We start from the raw sequence: 5,287 nt of genomic DNA, 5'->3' as shown, positions 1-5,287 counted from the left end.
AGTGCACACTCGAAGGAGTGTACACTGGGTTAGCAAAATATGCTTTCGTCATTTACAAGGACAATGTGATCCAGTTACTGACTCAGCTATTTCCACAGTAGTCTGAGTGCGCAGCAAATTGTATGCTCTAGGGAGATTGCACTGTACTATGCTCTCTCGCTGACCGCACGTCAAGCGCTCTCTCCCTTTTTACATAATTATATTTCCTATAAATATGTTTCGCACTCGATGCGATCCACCAGTTGCTGCTTTTCTTTGATCAGTTGTTGTTCTAGTAATACATATTAGCAAATCTTTTATAAGGCAGTCCATCAATGATGATTAAACACCGCTCGGTCCCTGTGACTCTGGTGCTGTTGCAGCTTCTAGCTGTGGTGCAGGCCAGCCCTTTCCCAATTACCACGCGAATTTCGTGGACATCGAGGAGCAGGCAGCGGAGCTGAAGTGGTGGCAGACCGGGGCCTTTTATCAAATCTATCCAAGGTCATTTAAAGACAGCAACGGCGACGGCGTGGGCGATCTGAATGGTGAGAATATAGTGTTGAAGAGAGGGCTGCTAATAATGCGATTGCAATTGCGCAGGCATCTCGGAGAGGTTGTCGTACCTCAAGGAGGTGGCCATTACGGCCACCTGGCTGTCCCCGATCTTCACCTCGCCTATGGCCGATTTTGGCTATGACACTGCCAACTTTACGGAGATAGCTTCCATCTTTGGGACCATGGCAGATTTCGAGAATTTGATGAAGGTGGCCCAGCAGCTGAACATCAAAATAATTCTCGACTTCGTGCCCAACCACTCGAGCGACGAATGCGAGTGGTTTAAGCGCTCTGCGGCCGGGGATCCAGAATTCAAGGACTTCTACGTGTGGCATCCCGGGCGCATGGTGAACGGCACTCCCATCCCCCGAGCAACTGGATCAGTGTATTCCGTGGTTCCGCCTGGCAGTGGCACGAGGGCCGACAGGAGTACTATTTACATCAGTTTGTGAAGAAGCAGCCGGATCTTAACTATCGCAATCTCAAAGTGCGGGAGGCCATGAATGTGAGTTGATATCGTAAGCTAGCAGATTTTCTTATAAACTTTGGATCCTTTTCAGAATGTACTACGCTTTTGGCTGGCCAAGGGCGGCTCCGGCTTTCGCATCGGCGCAGTGCCACATGTATTTGAGATGGCGCCCGATTCACAGAATCAGTACCGCGATGAGCCTCGCAATGACTGGGATAATGATCCCGAAGACTACGGCTATCTGCAGCACATCTACACCGTCGATCAACCCGAGACGATTGACCTCGTCTACTCGCAATGCCACGGCCGAGGGCGCTCAGCTGCCGTTCAACTTTCTGCTGATAAGTGAGCCGACGAACTCATCCAATGCCGGGGAATATGCCAGCACCGTGAAGAAGTGGCTCCAACATATGCTTAAAGGACGTACGGCGAATTGGGTGGTGAGTTGACGTCCCTGTTTTACGGTACCAATAGTCCTTAATCCGTTTTGTGTTACCAGCTGGGCAACCATGCGCGAGTGGGCTCCCGTCTGGGCAGCGATCGCATAGACATGCTGAATATACTGATTGCCGCTCTGCCCGGAGCCAGTGTGACCTACCAGGGCGAAGAGCTGGGGATGGCAGACGTGTGGATCTCCTGGAAGGACACTGTCGATCCCTCCGCCTGCAACACCAACCCAAGCATCTACGAGCAGTTCTCACGCGATCCGGAACGTACTCCCTTCCAATGGAGCGATGCCACTGATGCGGGATTTAGTAATGCCAGCAAGACGTGGCTCCCCATTGGAGAGGATTACAGGCAGATCAACGTGAATCTGGAAGAGACCCAGCCTCTGAGCCACCTGAATGTCTACAAACAGCTTTGGAAGCTGAGAAAGCAGGCGAATACCATGCAGCGGGGAGACACTGACGTGAAGGCCCTAAGTGGCGCTGTTTTGGGCGTGAAAAGGTGAGAAAACTCCTTCACCAATTTGGCTTAATAGTAATGAAAGGTCTTTGCAGATATCTCAAAAATGACGTCACATTCGTGACTGTGCTGAATATCTACGATGCATCGCGATGGAGTGGAGACCGTCAACCTGCAGCAGAGCTTCTCAGATTTGCCCAAAGTTATTCCTTTGAAATTACTAATTACAGGACTGATAAAATACTTTTCTGTGGCAGCGATCTCATCAATTCCACCCCTGTTCAATTGCAACCCAAGGATTCACTTGTACTTCAATCAACCTCTTCGTACTTTGCTTATGCCACCAACGGAGAGATTCGTCAGCTGCCGGTGCTCGGTATTTATCTCTGGTTGGCTCAAGTGGAGCTCTATCTCACCCACCGGTAAATTTCCACACGTGATTCCATCAGCTGACGATTAATTAAGCACTCAAAATAAAACGAGGGGGAACGTTGTGAGTTGCTGCGGACACCGCAACTCTACATTTATACCCGATACTAAGTCAGTATGGCTCTCCGGCAGACGCCGCTAATATTAAACGACACGACAAAGAGTGCGTGCGAGAGAGACAGAAAATCAGTCTGAGCGTGACGTCGGGCGCTGCGTAGCCACTGCAAATTGATTTCTTGTGGATGCAACAGATTTTCGTCCTTTGTGTGGGCGGAAGGGGGTGGGGCGAAATTTTGAGATATACGTTTTATAGTGAGATCTAACAGAAGTGCGGATACCAAATTTGGTTACTCTAGCCTTAATAGTCTCTGAGATTTGTGGATGCCCCAGATTTTCGTCCTTTTTGGGGGCGGAAGTGGGCGGGGCAAAGTTTTGAAATATTCTTGTATGAGTGACATATCACAGAAGTCTGGATCCAAAACATCGTTGCTCTCGCTCTTATAGTCTTTGAGCACTAGGCGCTGAAGGGAAGGACAGACGGACAGACGGTCAGACGGACGGACGGACAGACGGACAGACAGACAGGGCTCAATCGACTCGGCTATTGATGCTGATCAAGAATATATATACTTTATGGGGTCGGAAACGATTCCTTCTGGACGTTACACACATCCACTTTTACCACAAATCTAATATACCCCAATACTCATTTTGAGTATCGGGTATAAAAAAACACTCATACGAGAACTCAAGCTTATCACCAGATCACTTTAGAGACGTGCTATAAAAGGGGACTCCAGTATTGGGGCCTCTCAGTCAGCCATGACGTTTCTACACAACTTATTGGTAACTATTCTCCTCTTGGGGCTGTACTGCGCGGCCGGCGACGCTGCTGCCATAGATCTCAGCCTTGATTCGTACCAAGAGAGGGCGACGGCATGAACGGAGGAGACGCGGGACTGGTGGCAGGTTGCCCAGTTCTATCAGATCTATCCACGATCCTATAAGGACTCTGATGGTGATGGCGTTGGTGATCTGCAGGGCATCATATAGAAACTGGACTACCTTAAGGAGATCGGAGTCACGGCACTTGGCTGTCACCCATTTTCACCTCACAATGGGAGACTTTGGCTACGATATCTCCGTTTTCTTCGACATCCAGCCAGAATATGGCACACTGGACGATTTCGACAAGCTTGTAGCTGAGGCCATCTTTGACTTTGTCCCGAATCATTCGAGTGACGAGAACGACTGGTTCAAGAAGTCAGTCAAGAGGGAGAAGGGCTACGAGGACTACTACATGTGGCACGATGGCTATGTCAACTCCACCACTGGGCAGCGAGAGCCGCCCTCTAACTGGCTACAGGATTTCCGTGGCAGTGCGTGGGAGTGGAACGAGGAGCGGCAACAGTACTACCTTGACCAGTTCGCCGTGCAGCAGCCCGATCTGAACTACCGCAATCCCCTGGTGGTGGCACAAATGAAGCGTGTGCTGACCTACTGGCTGGATCGGGGCGTTGCCGGTTTCCGCATAGATGACGTCCCCTGGTGACTGGTGACCCCTGGCTTTGAGTCACTGCCCGATGCCAATGGACGCTATCCAGACGAGCCGCTGAGCGGCTACACAGATGATCCTGATAATTCGGCCTACTTGAAGCAGATTCACACGCAGGATCTGCGCGAGACGGTAGAGATGGTCTTTCAGTGGAAGACATTCCTGGACGATTACCAGCGCGTCCATGGTGGAGACACGCTCGTCATTATGGTGGAGACCTACTCTGAGCTGGACTACGTAATGCAGTTTTACGGCAATCGAACAGCAAAAGGAGCTGAGATTCCATTCAACTTCCAATTCATTGTGGGGAAATGGGGATAAGAACAATACTGATCTCACTGCAGGCGGATTTGTGAAGATTATCAAGAGTTGGCTGGGACAAATACCCGCCGGAAAGACGGCTAACTGGGTGGTAAGTGCTCGAACACGCTTCAAGATCCGCAAGCTTCTGAATGCTGCATTTTCTTTAAGATGGGAAACCACGATCAGCGTCGCGTGGGCAGTCGATATGGCGAGGATCGGATTGACCTAATGAACATGCTGCAGATGTTCCTTCCTGGCGTGAGTATCACCTACCAGGGCGAGGAGCTGGGCATGACAGACCTCGACATCAGCTGGAGGACACGCGCGATCCGTCGGCCTGCAACTCCAACGCGGATATCTACGAGGAATTCACACGCGACCCGGGCAGAACGCCCTTCCAGTGGAGCGAAGAGGCGAACGCCGGTTTCTCCACCAACAGAAGCACCTGGCTGCCGATAAACCCCAACTACTTGACTATCAACGACAAGACGGAGAACGCCTCCACTACTAGCCACCTGAGCCTGTAGAAGCAATTGGTGCAGTTGCGTCAGCTGGAGACCCTGCCAGCTTGGTTCCACAAGGTATGCCAATGTGGGTGACAATGTGCTGGCCATCAAGCGATCGCTGAGTGGACAGCCGACCATGGTGCTAGTGGCCAATGTGCTGGACACCAAGGTCACGGGTGTGGATGTGGCCGTGTACTGTATGCCTCCGGCAACTACAAGGTCAAGGTGTCCAATCCTCAGGCCCAGGCATCTGCGGGGTAAGCTCTCACCCATTATCATCTAATGTTTCTACTAATTATACTGACTTTGTCTCTGCAGCGACAGCGTTACTCTGAGCAGCCTCTCTCTGGAACCATAAGCGGCCCTTATTTTGGAGTCGGTGTTGTAGAGTATTCTATATCTAATCATAAGTTCAAAAAGCAAAAAATACAGACACACGCGCACATTTTCTCGTATTCGTATTTGGGCGAACGACACTGGACAACTTTTCAATTTAAGTCGTATTCTTGGCATTTGGGACCCATCAGTCCTGGTGCTTTGCCGTTCTTGATCCGTTGTAGAGCTTCGAGGACTTCTGCTCCC

At 50.6% G+C, this 5,287-nt stretch overlaps 2 pseudogenes; both read left to right on the top strand.

Annotated features, from left to right (window-relative positions):
- Window positions 1-602: 602 nt before the first annotated feature.
- On the top strand, window positions 603-2,391 carry LOC117194287 (annotated as a pseudogene).
- Window positions 2,392-3,443: 1,052 nt separating this feature from the next.
- Window positions 3,444-5,093, top strand: LOC117194288 (annotated as a pseudogene).
- Window positions 5,094-5,287: the final 194 nt, after the last annotated feature.

Source organism: Drosophila miranda (genome assembly GCF_003369915.1).
Source record: "Drosophila miranda strain MSH22 chromosome Y unlocalized genomic scaffold, D.miranda_PacBio2.1 Contig_Y31_pilon, whole genome shotgun sequence".
Classification (NCBI taxonomy): domain Eukaryota; kingdom Metazoa; phylum Arthropoda; class Insecta; order Diptera; family Drosophilidae; genus Drosophila; species Drosophila miranda.
Note: the sequence above shows the minus strand (reverse complement) of the source record. Positions and strands in the feature narration are given on the sequence as shown.